The sequence below is a fragment of the Camelus bactrianus genome, chromosome 34 (genome assembly GCF_048773025.1).
Source record: "Camelus bactrianus isolate YW-2024 breed Bactrian camel chromosome 34, ASM4877302v1, whole genome shotgun sequence".
Classification (NCBI taxonomy): domain Eukaryota; kingdom Metazoa; phylum Chordata; class Mammalia; order Artiodactyla; family Camelidae; genus Camelus; species Camelus bactrianus.
The window spans coordinates 18,720,608-18,739,239 of record NC_133572.1 but is presented as its reverse complement, the minus strand read 5'-3'; the positions used below and the strand labels follow the sequence as shown (position 1 = coordinate 18,739,239).

The 18,632-nt window shown below is 43.7% G+C and overlaps 1 protein-coding gene across 1 annotated transcript in view; it reads right to left on the bottom strand.

The window, feature by feature from the left end:
• FAR2 (fatty acyl-CoA reductase 2) overlaps positions 1-16,666 on the bottom strand; it is a 123,876-nt gene extending 107,210 nt beyond the window's left edge. Inside the window, exon 1 of the mRNA XM_074357797.1 lies at positions 15,786-16,666. The gene's annotated coding sequence lies outside the window, so the exon portion shown is untranslated. The remainder of the gene's footprint in view (positions 1-15,785) is intronic.
• Between the last annotated feature and the right edge of the window lie 1,966 nt (positions 16,667-18,632).

Genomic DNA, 18,632 nt, shown 5'->3' with positions numbered 1-18,632 from the left:
TGAAGTAAGCCAGAACGAGATAGAAAAATACCATATGCTATCACTCATGTGTGGAATCTAAAAAAAAAGGCAAATGAACTTATATATAAAACAGAAACAGACTCACAGACATAGAATACAGACTTGTGGTTGCCAGGGTGGAGAGGGGTGGGAAGGGGTAAACTGAGAGTTTGAGATTTGCAGATACTGACAGGTATATATAAAATAGATAAACAAGTTTATACTGTATAGCACAGGGAAATATATTCAATATCTTGTAGTAGCTCACGGTGAAAAAGAATATGAAAATGAATATATGTATATTCATGTATGACTGAAGCATGGTGCTGTGCACCAGAAACTGACACAGCATTGCAAACTGACTATACCTTAATTAAAAAAAGAACAATTGCTTCTGTATAGAACAGAGAACTATATTCATTATCTTGTAATAAACTTTAGTTAAAAAAAAAACTGTAAGAACAGAGGCAGTGAGTGATTTGGCTAAGGCCATTTTTTTTTTTTTTTTTTTTTTGATAAAAGAAAGTGAAGTCTTCTAACTCCCGTAGGGAATGGGAGGAAAAGCTTTTCCCCAGGTATTCACTTGCTTCCTGCTTTCCTTATTTAATCACATCTGAGTCACACATGCACCTGGTGACTCTGCTCCATACTTTTGTTAGCTGCAAATCAGAACATTAGAACTCCAGGAGCTCAAAGGCACTGAATCTGCAAGGAGACTCTACCCTCAGCAGTCAGTTTTCTCTCCAAAGCTTCATATATTTACCTGTTGATACAGTTATTTTCCAGACTGTCTCCTGGTAGCAAAGACAAACTCACAATTCAGTTCCTGAGACAGTGTCCATCAAAAAGGAATATAGAACCCTTTTTCATTGATTTTCAGGAAAATGGGATGCGATTCTCAATACAAATGTATCTACTATACCCAAACCATGGGCGTGTTTCAATACCACAGGCTTTTTAGACTGACTCTCAAAATAGAGTTTTGAGTTAGAAGTGTCTGTCTTAACTGAAGCTATGCTTCACTAATGAGTATAGTTTTTTGTTAACGTTTGCCAAGTGACTGTATTTTTAGCTTTTTTCCTCTCAGTTTCCTCATCTGCAAAATATGTCACCGTCCCCAGGATTGGCAGGGTATAGGTTTTGTACTGTGCCGAGCACAGTACCTTGACTTGTTAAACATTCAGTAAATAATTAGGGTGATTTTAATTAGCCATGATTTATTACCCTGCATCTCATCGTTGAAGTATTTCCTTCCTTTGTGTGAACTGTGTCATTGTGTTGACACCAACAGAGGAAATAGACCATTGCAGCCTGGAACCTGAAACCACAGACTAACAGAAGAAGAGGTTCACAAACTAATTACTTAAAGAGCAAAGCAGATTGGGGAGGATCTCTTTCAACAAGACACAGAAATCTCAGTACAAAGAGAAAACGTTTGGGGAATTCGCCAACATTAATAGTCAGAATTTCTGTTCTTCGAAACACACCAAAAAGAAAGGAAAAAGATGGGTCATAAACGAGGACATGTCTCCATCCAAGAGTGTGAATTATGGTTAACGTGTGGGTGACACGGGGCAGGGACCAGTAAACAGCTTTGTGAGGATGTGTAGTTAGTACTGCTTTGACTCAAGAAAGACATGCTTGTCTCTTTCTTTTCACAAAGAAAGTTTTTCTCTTCTTTTTGCTACTTCTCTAGCATCTCTGTCTCGGTTCGTGCACAACTGACTCCTTATCATACAAACACACTGCTGCTTGTCAAAAGCCATGCAGTCAGGGCGTGGCTCCTGCCTCTGTCCCGTGTCTGAGGACTGGCTGGGGCTCCCTCCCTCGTCCCCTCAGCTCCCTCCTCTTCTGGGCTTCCACCCAGGACGGCTCTTAGATGTCCCTGCTCCTTTGCAGCCTGAGGTCCGTCATGTTGGGAGGCCTCAGATGCTGGACGTCCAGTGCCCGCATCACACTCTGAGAAGACATAAACTATGCGGGTGCCAAGGGCTGCTGGGGAGGGTGGGCATGGTCTGAGGATAAAAGAAGAGGAAGAGGAAGCTAGTGTCGACCAAGCAACTTTGATCTTCAGTTTCCCTTTGGAGAAGAAACCAATACCTACTTAGATGAAAGTACTGGAAACAAGCAAAAAACCAAGGCAGCGGGAGTCACACGGGAGGGGAACACAATGTCCCCTGGCAGACTAAGTCCCCTAACCGAGGCGTCATGCCTGCCGAAATGGAAAGATGGAAGGCACGTAAACAGGGACAGTTTGCAATGCCTGCTTGTTCCCGCCACGTTAAACTTGGTGCAATAAATTCTGAACAAGCCAAATAGGTTAATAAGAAGGGAAACACTTTTATGGCACCTTATTACACATCGACAACTGTCCTTAGATTGAGGGAAATGTGAACTCATTTCTTTCCCAGGACAACCCCTGAGAAAGCGTCTATCACTATGTGCTACCATGTGAAGTTGCCAACATTCAACGTTCCCCCTGCCCACGGCCCCTGTGCCTGGTTCCCCCTACGTTCTGTCTGCATTTGACAGATGGTGCCATTTAGATGCGGGGCACACTTCAGTAACTTTCTTGGAAGTGTCAAGTCTGGGCCCCGGAAATTGAGATGCTTTTTCCAGGATCATTGTCAACCACTGAAATCTAACCACAGCGTGCCTTTCTACCACACTGAATTAAAATGGCAGGAATGGCTTCTTCCAACCTAAAAGCTCTATCCATGACCCTGTGACGTGTCATTCCCAGGCTCTAAACACCAGTCTCCTCACGCCTTGTCTATTTCTTTCGCAATGAATCAGCGCTCTCCCACTCACTCAGCTGGAAATCTCCGAACAGAATTTCCTTTCTTCCTTTATTTCTTCACCATCACACTCCAAATGATCTTTATGAAGTCTCTGTCAGCAGGAGCGGCAGAGTCAGGAGGCATGAGTGCTGGAAGGGGCTTGAAGGATCAGCTTGTCATTTTGCTGATGCAGACAGTCCCTGGGCAAGCAGGGAGCAAAAACAGGACGAGGGTCCGCACCCCTGAGTTCCAGGCTGCCCTTCTCACACTGGACCAGCGTGCTCACCTAATGCCTCTGAGTTTCTCCCCAGCCTCCGGACCGACTGTTGCTCTCTTACCCTTGCACGTGACAGTAGCTCAACGCACTGTGCCCATCACCCAATGGTTTCCGTGTATTAACTAATGAATCAGCATGACTCTATGAGATTTACTATTATAAGCCCCATTTCACAAATATGAAACTCATGCCCTGAAAAATTAAAGTGATGTACCTCAGGTCACACAGTTTATAGGCCAGCGCCAGAGGCCTTGCCCCCGGTCACCCCTCCGTATACCCTTTGTCCTGCCTTGCCCTTTGCCAGGCAAAGCTCAGACTTAATTCCTTTGGGAAGCAGTTCCCAATTCTCCCCTCAATCTGCTGGAAGTCGTATCTGCCAAACTCTCAGAGTCCCCGGCCAGCATCGCCTTATACGGAATTGGCAACTTACCTGTTTCGTCCACTGGATTACAAACATCTCAGTGTTTTACTACTCTTTATATTCACAAGACTGGACACAATACTTGACAGTAATCAGTAAAATGTTTGTTGACTGAATGCATGAAAGAATGAAGGGCCCCCCTAAATCTTTCTGCCTTCAATTTCTCCTTATTCCATCTTGAACTGCGTTGGGGAAACCAGTGAGACGTTTAGGAAGTTCCACGGAGATTGGTAAACCCTTCACTTTTCTTCCTTAATAACCAAAGATAAGCCTTTTGATTGTTTTTCCCCAAATGTTCAGTCATGAACTCATCACACTATTAAGAAAGCAATTTTCTTCATCTGTAGTCACTATACCTGGGGCCCAAATTTGTTTTAAATTTTATACTTTGACTTTAGAGTGTGAAATAAAATAAATTATTTTGTACAATAAAATATTTATATGATAAAATAAAATAATTTTATTTTATTTCACTTAATCCATTAGATCAGAAATTAGGATCATACAAGAAGGTTAATTAAGTATTAACACTTCCTAACACCTAATACTGAGGGCTCTAGAATGTTCCTAGTCACAGTGGGTTTCAAAAGTCATTACGGGGACATATGTTCTAAATGCGTTAGTTCTGACTGAGGTATCCAGACTGCTACTGTGTCCTTTGATTTGAAATCATATACAGAATCCTAATAAATGGTCAACTGGACATCCAGATGGAAATTTATTTTTTCTTTTCCACATCATGTAAAAAACTAAGTACAGATGGATGGCAGATTTTAGTACGAAAGGCCAAATAATCTAGTCTTTGTATGAGAACATCTCAATGGTCTGCAAGTAGGCAAAAAAAGCATTAACTGTAAAAGAATAATATTAACAAATTGGACTCCATTAAAATTATGAATTTATGTTCATCAAAAGAAAAAATTAGGAGCATAAAGAGGCAAGCCACAGTTTGGGAGAAGACATTCAAAACACATATATCCAATAAGGGAGTTGTATCCATAATATGTAAAGTTTATAAACAAATCATTATGAAAAAAATAGACAACCCAATAGACAAATGGGCAAAGACTTGGGCACTTCTCAAGAAAAGATATTCAAATGGCCAATACCCCAAATGGTACTCTCCTTGTCATTTATCAGGGAAATATGAGCCTACCAAACAATAGAAATAAAAACAAAAATAAACAAGTGGGACCTAATTAAACTTATAAGATTTGCACAGCAAAGGAAACCATAAACAATGAAAAGACTGGAAGAAAATGTTTGCAAACGATGCAACTGACAAGTGCTTACCTTCTAGAATATACAAACAGTTCATGCAACTCAGAAAAACCAAGAAACAACTCAACCCAAAAATGGGCGGAAGACCTGAATAGACATTTCTCCAAAGTAGACATACAAATGGCCAATAGGCACATCAAAAGATGTTAAATATCACTAATTATCAGAGAAATGCAAATCACAACTACAATGAGGTATCATCTCACACCAGACAGAATGGCCATCATTCGAAAGTCCACAAATGATAAATGCTGGAGAGGGTGTGGAAAAAAGGGAACCCTCCTGCACTATCAGTGGGAATGTAAACTGGTGCAGCCCCTGTGGAAAACAGTATGGAGATTCCTTAAAAAAACGAATCCCACTCCTGGGCATATATCCATAGAAAACTCCAACTTGAAAAGATACACATACCCCAATATTCATAGCAGCATTATTTATAATAGCCAAGACATGGAAGCAACCTAAATGTCCATCAACAGATGACTCTATAAAGAAGATGCTGTGTGTATATATATATATATATATACACACACACACATATATATATATATATATATATATACACACACATATACATACATATACACACACAATGGAATACTACTCAGCTATAAAAAATAATGAAATAATGCCATTTGCAGCAACATGGATGGACCTAGAGATTATTATACCAAGTGAAGTAAGTCAGACAGAGAAAGATAAATATGATATCATTTACATGTGAAATCTAAAAAAATGACACAAACAAACTTATCTGCAAAACAGAAACAGACTCACAGATATAGGAAACAAACTTATGGTTACCAAAGGGGAAAGGGCGGGAAGCATAAACTGAGTTTGGGATCAGCAGATACAAGCTATTATATACATAATAGATAAACAACAAGGTCCTACAGTGTAGCACAGGGAACTATATTCAATAACTGGTAATCACCTATAATGAAAAAGAACATGAAAAAGAATACGTATAAATATATATATATATATATATATATCTGAATCCCTGTGCTATACACCAGAAACTAACGCAACATTGTAAATCAACTATACTTCAGTTAGAAAAAAAAAGAAACAATGAGAAATTAAAAAAAAAAAAGATGAAGCCATACTGGTGTAGGGCCCCTAATCCAGTAAGACTAAGTGTCCTTATAAAAGAGGAAATTTGAACACACGGACATGCATAGAGGGAAGGTATGTAAAGACACAGGCGGAAGGTGACCATCTACGACAGAAGCCTAGGGCAGGTGCTTCCCTTACAGCCCTGGGAAGGAACCACAACTGTGCTGACACCTTGATTTTTCCAGTATCCAGATTTCTGACATGCAGGAAGGGAGGGTGATGGTAAAGGCTCTTTTGCACTAGGGAAACCATCCAAAAATACCTACTTTAACTAGCATCTCACACACTCAGCAAGGCTGCTCTAGGGAGGGGGAAGATGGGGAAGGGTTTAGGCAGGGGAATGATAAGATCCTTTCTCTGTTTTACAGCAATGTGATGTGCTGAGTCATGTGACACACTGAAGACAGATCGGAAAACCTAGGTATCCCAAACAGTTCTATGGTCCCTGTGGGGAATTCTTAGAAGGGATCTTTCCTGGGTCCAGAGGTCTTCAAGGAGGTTAAAAGGTCACTCAATTGTTTCTAAAGCAGTGGTTCCCCATCTTGTTTTGGTCCTGACCTCTTTGAGAATCTGTTGAAATCTATAAATCCTCCCACCAGACAATTACACATACTCATCCAGGTTTAAGAGTACAGGTGAGGATTTTTAAAACAGAGGATTGGTTTTTGATCTCGCTTGTAGAAATAAAGATGGATGGCTGATGATGACGATGGGGTTTCCACTTATCACACAGTTAGTCAGCAATTAACTAATGGCCCTATGCCAAGACTCAAAGGTATCGTTCTGGAAACTCTGTAACTTTCCCACTCCCACACTGGTGGTTTTAGCTCTTCCCCTCCCTTTTTTTTTTCTACAATGATTAGCAATTAATTACTTAAAACACCAAGAAATTGTGTGTCCATCTTTAAGGGCAAAAACGAAAGGAGGAAGTCTGAAGGTTGAATCCAGTCCACAGACAGGTCTGGGGAAAGAGTGAGTTACTAAAAGGAGAATGGCACAGGCTAATTATTCTTGTGGTGAATAAAGGAGAACACTGTTTCCTTGGGAAGGATTTTCATGATCTTCCCTGTGGACGTTAATTCCTTTTAACTCCATTTCCTATCCATCCTTCTTGGTGTCAGGAAGCTAAATCATTGCCTGGGGCTGGTTAGGAAGGAAGGGGAAGAATGGGAAATAAAAATATATGAGTATTTTAGCCACATGTAAATCAATGAAGTTAGGACACCTCACCATATACAAAAATAAACTCAAAATGACTTAAAAACTTAAATATAAGATAAGACACTATAAACCTCCTAGAAGAAAACAGAGCAAAACATTTTATGACATAAATCTTAGCAATGTTCTCCCAGGGCAGTTGACCCAAAAGAAATAAAAGCAAAAATAAACAAATGGGACCTAATTAAACTCATAAGCTTTTTGCAAAGCAAAGGAAATCATAAGCAAAACAAAATGACAACCTACAGAATGGGAGAAAATATTTGCAAATGATGTGACTCGCAAGGGCTTAATTTCCAGAATACATAAACAGCTCATACAACTTAATAACTAAAAAAAGCAACCCAATCTAAAAATGAGCAGAAGACCTAAACAAGAAATTCTCAAGTGAAGACATACAAATGACCAACAGGCACATGAAAAAATGCTCAATATCACTATCAGAGAAATGCAAATCAAAACCACAATGAGGTATCATCACCTCACACCAGTCAGAATGGCCATCATTCAAAAGTCCACAAATGACAAATGCTGGAGAAGCTGCAGAGAAAAGGGAACCCTCCTACACTGCTGGTGGGAATGCAGTTTGGTGCAGCCACTGTGGAAAACAGTATGGAGATTCCTCAAAAGACTGAACATAGAGTTACCATATGACCCAGCAATCCCACTCCTGGGCATATATCTGGAGGGAACTCTAATTCAAAAAGATACATGCACCCTAATGTTCATAGCAGCACTATATACAATATCCAAGATATGGAAACAACCTAAATGTCCATCGATAGATGACTAGATAAAGAAGAAGTGGTATATTTATACAGCAGAATACTACTCAGCCATAAAAAAGAAATAATGCCATTTGCAGCAACATGGATGGACCTGGAGATCATCATTCTAAGTGACGTAAGCCAGAAAGAGAAAGAAAAATATCATATGATATTACTCATATGTGGAATCTTAAAAAAAAAAAAAAGACAAACGAACTTATTTACAAAACAGAAACAGACTCACAGACATAGTAAACAACCTTCTGGTTACCAAAGGGGAAAGCAGGTGGGAAGGGATAAATTGGGGGTTGGAGATTTGCAAATACTAACTACTATATATAAAATAGATAAACAGGTTTCTTCTGTACAGCACAGGGAACTATATTCAGTATCTTGTAGTAATCTCTAATAAAAAAGAATACAAAAACAAATATATGTATGTATATGTATGCCTGAAATACTATGCTGTACACCAGAAATAGACACATTAAAAGCTGACTATATTTCAGTTAAAAAATATATATATGAGTATCTTATATTTTTACACCGAAGATCTTTGCTGAAAGATTTCACAAACTCCAAAGTTTTAGCTGATTAAAAATTGCTCAATGAACACGGGGCACTAAAACTTAAGGGCAGGTACTAGACCTTGCTCGCCACTACATTTGCAGTGCTAAACACACAGTCTGATACATGGTAGACGCTCAGTTAACAGAATGGATGGATGGATGGATGGATGGATGGATGGATGGATGGATGGAATGAATGGTCATAGGATTTGCAGTCCTAAGATTTGGATACTATCCTATACTTAGCCATTATAAAGATGTGTGACAAGTCACTTTATGTCTTTGCTACTAGCTTTTTCTTTTCTATAAAATGAGGGAATTAGATCAAATATAGATAAGGTACTCAGATATTCGACAATTCAGAATGTGAACACAGTCACCGCAAAGCTATCTGCAGTCATCACTACGTACAGCAGGTAAGATGCTGTGGTGTGTGCTCACCTGTAGTATATCTAAAAGCGCAGGGATGCCTAATTTGAGAAAGTTTCACTCTGTCCTAAAAGAAACTGAGACCTAAATTTACCTAAAGTGCAATCCTGTGATCAGCAATGCACTTGGTGGCACTTGCATAACCATTGCTTCAGGCAGGATTGGACCAAAATAGTAAGAGGAAAAGAATGAAGAAGCAATGTCACAATTCTAAGGAGAGAATCTTGACAAGTACAGGCTGCCGAGGAAGGAGGAACTGCTCGTTTGGGTGAGAGACATTAACTCTTTCAAACCATCAAAGACTTTGAGAATAGCTTTGAGAATAGCTTTGTAAGTGGACCTTCATGCTCTCAAAGCTTTTTGGTAAGAGGGTAAGTGTCTATCCTTCAGATCAGATGTTTATCTTCGGGGCAGATACATCCTAAAGATCCTGAGTACACAAAACACGATGGAAATGAGTCAGTTCAGAACTTGACAACAGTTAACAGCATAATAGAAATAAAAATACACGGACTGACACAGAATTGATTTCAGGGATATTTTAGGAATATCAGGGTATCTTATTTGCTTTAATGTTGCATGTGCAATTAAGCGGGCAATTTCTCTGATGTTCTAGACAAACAGCTCTATTTTTATTAGATGCATACAATCCACCCTAAAGATGCTTTCATTGCTGGATAAAACTCTGCTGCCACTACGCCACACCTTTTAGTTTTAAGTGTCCTTTGTTGGAAATAATAATAAAAAATCCTTTCTATGTGCACATACACTGAGCTGTTAGACAGAGCTTCTTTGGTTCCGTTTTCCCAGTTCTGGGCAGAATTCTCCAGGGTCTTGGCAGTGCTGTGCACTGACAGATCTAACTCTGCTGGAAGTGACGAAGTGCTTTCAACTATGTTGGGACCAGACTGATTTCCAACTACCCTGCCCTCGAGAATAGCTAGAGTTCGTGCTGACTTTTGTGGAATGTGTCCTCTCACTGGCCTGAGATAAATAAAGCACCATTTTTCTAAAGGGATCTAAAATGTGGAGCATTTTCACAAGGGCCTTTTCTCATTTCTTGGCTGAGGAAATAATATGCCCGCCTCCTGTGGGCATCCTGTTATGCACGAGCCAGTGCTACTGACCCTCCCAGCTGAGGCGGGTGGATGAGCATTTGCCTTTTCTACACAGGTTGGCAAGGGAGAGCTTCCCTCCCCTCATGCCCGCCCCTCAAGTGTGCGCTTCAACATTCGGGGGCGTCTCGGGAGGAGCCTGGGAAGTTAAGTGCATTCAAAACACGGTAATAGCCTGTCCCAAAGCCATAGGGAACATCTGTTGTCAACAGCAGCCTGAAGGTGCTTTTGCTGGACCGCAAAGGTTAAAGATACAAAATTATTTAGGACTTTTAAAATAAACCATGATTAAAACAGTAAACATATGCTATTCTTAGTGTCTGCCGAGTAAAGGGAGATGAATTTTTTCACTAGTCACATTGCTTGTTACACAAAGAAATACATATACACACAAACACACACACACATATATATTTGCTTTGATACAGATGTTGAATAAAATGGAAAAATGGCTATTGAGTGAGAATCTCACCTGAAACCAATTCTTCTTTTAAAGGCAGTTCTTGGAATTAGCCATGGGAAGTCCCCTGATTTCCAGTCCAACGTGGCTTGGAAGCCCCATATCTCATACTGCTTGATTCCCAGAGAAGAGCGTGCTCTGGAAAGATTCTGTGACAGCAGCTGAGTCCTAAGCACAAGGCTCCTTATCCCGTTTTCTGGTTCTAAGTCCCGTGGAAGCACCTGGACCAGCTGTCCTCACGTCTGCACCTGTGCTGGGCCGGCTGTGTGTGACGTTGTCGAGCACTCTCGTGCCCAAAATCCCGATTCAATAGGCGTGGGGTGGGGATGATGAAAAGGGTCTTTGTCACCCCAACCTTAAGATGGCACCCTTAAATCATCACTCTTCGCCAAAAGGATGCATTAATAAAAGGTAGATTTGCTTCGTTATTGAAATAAATATCAGAGGTGACCTACTCGAAGGAAATCCATGCTTAGAGGTAGCAGACTTCAACAGGTTAATTATCCTGCCTACCTCTTGGGCCCTGGGTATGTTTATCATCCTTTGTATATGAGCTCAAATGTTTGAGTAACTTTCAAAAGCTCTCACCTTCCAGACAACCTTCTGCCCCTGACATTAGTGTGCAACACTAGCTACATTAGTCATCGACAGTGAATGGCATTGTCGTGACTCCAACGACAGTCAGGTCTGAAGACCTATCTGCATTTCTACCCTGGAAGCAGACTGAATGTCTGAGTCCTTCCAATATTTATATGTTGAAATCTAGTCTCCAGTGTGATGGTGTTTGGAGGTGGGAGCTCTGGAAAGTGATTAGGTCACGAGGGGAGAGCCTTCTGAATGGGATTCATGCTCCTTCCACCACGTGAAGTTACGATGGGAAGACCATCTGAGAACCGGGAAGTGGGTCTCACCAGATACCAAATCTGCTAGTAAACCTTCACCTTGGACTTCCAGCCTCCAGAACTGTAAGAAATAAATCTGTGTTGTTTATAAGCCACCCAGTCTATGGTACGTGGTTACAGCAGCCTGAACTGAGACTACCCCCTGAGCTCTAAAACAAATCTATTACCATTAGCTATGGCCAGTGAGTTTAAAAGCCTAGAGCAGGGGCTGGCAAACATTTCATGTGAAGGGCCAGAGGGCACATCACAACTCCACCGTGTGTGGAGCACCAGAGCAGCCACAGACGTGAACAGGTGCTCCGTGCCGGCTGATGTCCAACAACACTTTATTTATGGATTCTGAAATTTGAATTTCATAGAATTTTCATGTGCCACAGAATATTCTTCTTCTTATGATTTTTTTCCCCCTCAACCACTTAGAAAAGTATAAACACCATTCTTTGTTCAAGAGAGATCCGCAGATAGGCAGGAGCCAGATTTGGCCCTCAGACGGTGGTTTGCTGAACTGAACTGGCACACTGAGGGGCTAAAGCCATGGCCAGAGCCCGGAGCCGTGTGAACTGAGCTTCTGTTCTGCTCTGTTGCTTACTCTTTGGTCATAAATTGCATTTCTGTCTCCAGCCCACCCACACCATGCAAATGTACTGGGGCCCAGGAAAGATATACGAGGTGTGTTGCAAAATCATTGTTCCTACAGACGCCCTATGTCTTCACCTTGCATTGCCCTGCACGGGACATATCACAAAACATCAAGTAAGCCCCAGATCTACCGTGGAACACGAGAGGCCCTGTGAAAGCTTCCCCTGTTTCTGCTTCAGCCCCCTCACGGGTACGTCTAGACTTGACAGAACGTACCTCCAAGAGGTCTTGCATAGCCTCGCCAGGAAAGCAGAAATAGAAATTTTGGAGGAAAAAAAAATTGTTTTTGGTCAGACTGCACATCTTGCTTGTGAATATCTATCTCTTATCCACATGGCAGAATTGTTTTAATCATCCACTTAGAGCTTATTAACAGAGTCAGTTCAGTTCCGGTCTTCTGCTTTCTTCCAACTAAGTAGCATGGAAGAGATGAGAGAAGCCGACAGTTAATAGAGAGCTGTGGATGTTAAAAGGTATAACCTATTAATATAGGGCAGCATTTCCCAAAGCGTGTTAGGCTGAGTGCTGGCTCTGTTAGATGTTCTGCCAAAAAAAGCATTTCAAGGTCAAGTTAAGTTTAGGAAACGTGGCGCAGAATCTCTCTTCTTTCTTGATGACCCTTAATGGGCATTATTAAAGCCTCTGAGGATTTCCACAATAAAACTGCTTAACTAGGTTAAGTGTTTCTCAAACTTAAGTGATCAGAGAAGCTTTTTCATCTTCACTTAATTGTTATTAACATCCCAAGAAATTAATGATCCACAGATGACATTTTGGGAAACACGGATATAGACGAGGTGGAAGAATGGAGAGGTTTTTAAGCAGGGGAGGGAGTCGTGATGCAGAGCAATCACTTTGGTGAGGACCAGACTTTTGGCGGTTTTTGTCATTTCAGGAGATTACCCAATATTCCATCCATGTGCTCAAGTCACAAAAACAGGAGTCAGATTTGTGGTGGTGGTAACCTCTTCAAAAATTATGAAGTGCACGTACAGTTTGTAAATAGCACGTTATCAGTTTTCACATCATTTCTCAACTCTCCCGTGGCAACTTTAAATCCTATGCATCGGGCACCCATTGTTTTGGATTACAAACATGCAGCTATGTCTGCTGAAGGCATTTATTCTTATCTTCTTTCCTCAGCTGCCCTTCACAGCCAATCTATCACCAAGTTCCATCAATTCCGCTTTGAAAATACTAAAAACCTTAGCTAATTTTTGTTTTATTTTTTCTCCCATGAAAATATAAGGATTATCAAGGTTCTGCAACCCCTTTAATGTACTTAACCAACCTTCCTCAAGCTACTTCTGAAACACGGAGTGGAGAGGTTACGCCTGTAAAGATATCATCTTTGTTCGTATGAAACTCTTCTAGGGAGGTTGACAGTTTTACAGTTCTTAGCTCTTTTTACCTATGTGTCTTTACAACAGCCTTTTAAGATGAACAGAATAGTAGATATTGTCCATTATCATTATTTTATCAGTGAGGAAACTGGGCATAGAGGGACTTTAACGACAAGTGTGCAGCAGCTAACTTTCAGTTGATGTCTCAGAGAACCCACCTGAAGTGTAGATTGCTGAGACAATGTTATATTCAGGAAGTGATGAAACAGGGCTGTGAACCTGGGCTCTGGGCTGGCTATGGAATTTGTAGGGTCTACTGTAAGATGAAAATCTGAAGACCCTTTTTGAAAATTACTTAGATAGCTGACAGTGACAACAGACTATTAAGCCCAGCAAGAGGCCCTTCTGACTACTGGGCCCCGTGAGCTGGCCCTGCCTGAGGTCTCTGGTCACTCAGCATTTGGGTGCTTGGGTACCAAGGAGGCTGTGAGCTCCTGAAATTGTAGGCAGAATGCTGTGTGAATGTGTCTAAGTCTGTCGATCCTATTCCATAGCTTTTACCAAATCCTTAAAGTGGCCTGTTAACAAAATAAAGCATGAAGGATGCCTCTTCAAGAGAAATAAATGTTCTTACAGAGACCAACCGGTGTCAGACCGGTGCCAACATGCATGTCCCTTCAGGAGACTGCGTTTGTAAATGCATGAGTTTTCCTGGATACACAAGAATTAATGCAGAAACAAAGAATTCTTCAGGCTGCCCAGATGTTGCCAGAAAGAAAGACACTCATGTATGCATCTTTAGAAGATAAAGAAGCAAAGAGTAAGCTGTTTAAGAGGACCACGCTCTTCACAAACCTCTTCACAAAACCCAGATATGAGCTATTTTGTTTATTTTCACCCCCTTAAAGGAAGCTTCTCCCTCTTCTATAAGTAGATGTCACAGTCCCTGTTTTATATAAAGGAGAAACTATCACTGTAAGATTTCCCAATGTATTGTGATTTATATCAAATTAATAGATGATTATAAAAATAGCCAACCCTCAGAAATAGGTGTAAGGTAGGAATTTGTTAGTAAAGCAGGTATAGAAGAGACGCCCTCAGAAACAGGAAAAGAGTAAAATCCAAAGCTCTGCATCCTGAGAAATACTACCGATGGAATGCTGCATCTTCACTGGAGCGAAGCCTCATGGTCATCTCCTAAAACCCCATGGTGATCTCCTAGAAGTCTCACGCACTAGTATTCCTGAACGTGGATTTGGCTGAAAAGCCTGCTCCCGCAGTTTGAGCGGCTGCCTTAAAATGTTATTTAGTCTCTCTGCCCCTTTAGACAAAATATGCTCTTTGCCCAAATCTCCGACTCACATAAAGGAGGAGACAGGGAGATGGATAATTGAAACCACAGGGTAATGCTCAGATTTCCACGTGCACAGAGTGTCAAACTTCTCTTGATGCAACCTCCAAAAAGTAGAAAAGCACGATTCATTCGGGGTCCCTGGTCACTCTGCCGTCCCCACTCTTGTCCCCGCTCACGGCACAATGTGTGTGTGCAGGGGGGGGCACCCTACAGGACTCAACCAGCCGCCAAAGCTCTTGCAGATCCAGAGAGAACCTTGGTTGCTCACACCAGGTAACCCATCCATCGGAAGAATACGTCTTCATAATCCTATCCATCCCGCAAGGTGAAAGGGTAGGAGGCTGGCAAGTGGGATGCTCTCCAGTGCTTTCTGGGAGGAAGTTGATCATTAATTCTTTCAACTGAAGGGAATTTGCCCCGCGGGTAGTCTTCCTCCCCAGGGGTGCCTGCAGCCTTCGGGCAAGCCGTCTACTCCACCTGGAATCTTCTGGTACCCGCTCCCCAGCTTCCTCCACGATGCCCAGGCCCCGCGGGAAGACGGGGAAAACTTCCAGCGGGGACAGACCTCGCCCGAGCCGCCCCAGCCCCTTTCAGCCTGGGTCCTCGGCGAGACCCCGAGTGGGAGTGTCCGGGGGTGCGCATCCCGGGGTGCGAGGTGGGGGACTAGGGGCGACGAGGCCGCGCTCCGGGGGCCGGGGAGCACGGACCCCGCCAGTCCTGCGCGCAGGGAGCGCGGCTGCCGCGCCCCACGTGGCCCCGCGCTCTCCAGAAACAGCCCCCACCCCGGGGCGGGGGGCGCGGGGGCGAGGAGGCCTCCGCGACACCCGGGCGGGCGGCGCCCCTCCCGATTGGGCCCGCGGCGCGGCCCCCACGTGAACCGGGTCGGGCCCTTCCCAGAGCGGGCCCTTCCCGCCCCAGCGCGCCCGCCGGTGCCCCGGGGGGCAGCCCCAGGCGGAGCCGCGGGAAATGCCGGTCCTCCCCCGCCCGGCGCCCGCCCTTCCCGGGGCCCCGCGGGGCCGCCTCTCCTGGTCCCTCCCCGCCCGCGACCCCGCCGAGCCCTGCCTCCCGGCCGGCTCCTCGGCCTCGCGGCGGGGCTGCGACCCCGCAGTACCTGCTCCTCCGGCGCGGGGCGGGCTCAACTAGTGGTCCTCGCGATGCCGGCCTTTCCCGAGGCTCCGGGAAGCGCTCCTGCCGCCGGGAAGCTGCTCCGGTCTTTCGGCTCCCAAACGCGACACTCTATATATCCGGCTCGGAGACTGGGTGCGGGGCGGGAGGAAACCACCCTCCCTCCGATCTTGCCGTGGCCGCCGCGGCCTCGGCCTGGGGCGCAGGAGGCGACGGCCCTACAGGCCGCGGGGCGACCGCATCGTGGGCAGGGCGGCCGTGAGCGCAGGCCCGCCCCGCAGCTTCCATTCATTCAGCGCCCAGCAGATCCACTCGCTGTCACTCCCGGGTTGGGCTTTTTTTTTTTTTTTTTTTTTCAAATCGGTGGGTGAGGGGACAGGGAGCTGGAAAGGCGCCCCGCTATGGTCTGGAAAAGGAGCGCTCCCACACCTTGCAAGAGCGAGGGAGAGAGGCCAGGAAGGGACAGAGACAGAGACAGACAGGAGGGAGAGAGAGACGGTGGGAGGGGGGCTCGGGAGACACAGAGGGTCAAAGGTTCTAATCTGAACGCCTGGAGGGCACACCATTCCCCACCCAGTCTAGCAGAAAAGGCAGCCAAAACGCGAATTTGCTCAGCTCGTCCGTACCGCGCACCCAGGGGGAGGGACGCTCCTGTGTCTGCTCCAGGCTCTGCGGAGGCGCCCCGCGATGACCGACCGGCGCAGTGTCCTTTTGAAAATCCAGGAGGGGCTGGAGGCGCCGTTTATTCATGCCCAGGGGGTGAGGGCAGAAATCCGGCTCTGTCTGCGTCGGGGGCAGGTGGGAGTGGATAGGTGGACAGGAGGCTAGAGAAGATCAGAGATGCGGCTGCAAACACAGCAGCCGGCCAGCTTTGCTCAGCAGCGCTTCTCCAGATTTTTCTTTTTCTTTCTTTCTTTTCTTTTCTTTTCTTTTTTTTTTTTTTTTTTTAGGCATTTTGCTTATAAGCCTGGTAGCTTGGGGTGGGGGTAGGGGTGGGGCGGAATTGCTTTGGTCACTGTTACATTTTAAATGGATTAACTGGATCTGTCCTCAGGGAAGACTTGCAGAGGGACAGACAGTCACTTGAGTGGCGCTGGCACAGTCCTCAGCCAGGAAGTGCTGAAAAACGGCCAACGCCCAACCTTAATTCCTTGGACAGGTAGACGGTAAATTCCCCATAAAAATGCTATGTTAAGACAAGTCAAAAAAGAATATTGCTCTTCGTTCTCCTTATCACAACAATCGATATACAAATAAATAAATAAAATTTAATTCGTGGAGATTGGAGTTAATAAGAATAATTTCTTGCATTTAAAAAAAAGTCCACACCCATCTTGAATTCTCATCTGTTGCACTCTCTTCAATTAAATGTATTAAGCAAAATATAGCCTGAAGATACTGTGGCTAATTTTCTCTGGTGACTGCCTGAAAGCAAGAGAGACAGAAAGAGTTAGGACCCAATAAATACACTCTTCATTACCCCTCCCGGCACTGGAGAGTATGTGTTCTCAAAACGCGTATGACAGCACTTGAAATGATACTGTCCAGTGTGGTGAGAAACTGTTGAAATCACCCATTACACAGCAGACAGAAGGTAAGTTGTTACAACTCTTTGGAAAATAACTGGCAACAGGGCTTAAAATATTTAGTCACTCACGTTTTTCAATTGTTCTGAATCTTCTGATATAGAATTCCCATTTCTTAGAATGTATCCAAAGAAAATAATTCACAAAAAGGGAAATGACATATGGACAAAGTTACGGGTTTATTACATCATTGTTTATAAGCTAGACAATTAAAAAAATGCTTTCAGTAGAATATTGATAAATACAATGCAACATTATGATAGGTTACAAAATCACAATTTTATTTGCACCAGTTAAAGTGATATTTATATATTGAAAATGGGTTTGTTTGCCAGGACTGCCTTATCAAAGTACACAGACTGGGTAGCTTAAACAGAAATTTATTATCTCGTAGTTCTGGAGGCCAGAAGTTCCAGATCAAAGTGTTGCCAGGGTTCTTCTGAAGGCTGCAAGGGACAATCTGTTTTATGCCCCCTACCTAGCTTCCAGTGGTTTGCTGGCAATTTTTTGGCTTTTCTTGGTTTCTAGAAGTTTACCCCTGATCATTACCTTCCATCTTCACATGGTGCGTGTGTGTGTGTGTGTGTGTGTGTGTATCTGTGTCCAAAGGTCCCCCTTTATAAGGACGCCTGTCATACTGGCCTGGCGCTCACCCTAATGGCCTCATCTGAACTTATTACCTCTGCAACAACCCGATTTCCCAATAAGGTCACATTCTGAGATACTTCAACATGTGAATTTGGGGGGTTGGGGTGATGAAAGGCACAAATCAACCCATGAACATATAATAGCAAAAAAAGAGGCAGTGTAGTGGGTTGAATGGTGGCTCCCCAAAAATGTCCTGGTGCAAATCCCTGGAACCTATGAATGTTACCTGATTTGGGTAAGAGGGTTTCTGTATGTGCAGTGAGGTTAAAGATCTTCAGGGGAGATCTTCCTGGATTATCCAGTTGGGCCCTTAATCCAGTGGCAAGTGCCTTTATAAGAGAAAGACAGAGGGAGATGTGAGACATGTACATACTGGGCAGAGCAATTTGAAGACAAGACAGAGAGTGGAATGATATGGCAAAAAACCCAAGAAAGCCGAGGAAGGCAGACGGCCACCAGAAGCTAGAGAAGGAGAAGGATTCTGCCCTAGGGCCTCCAAAGGACAGGGGCACGGCCTGCACACACCTTGAGTTCAGACTTTCAGCCTCCAGGACTGTGAGAGAATCAAGTCCTGTCATGTAAGCCACCCAGTAATTTAT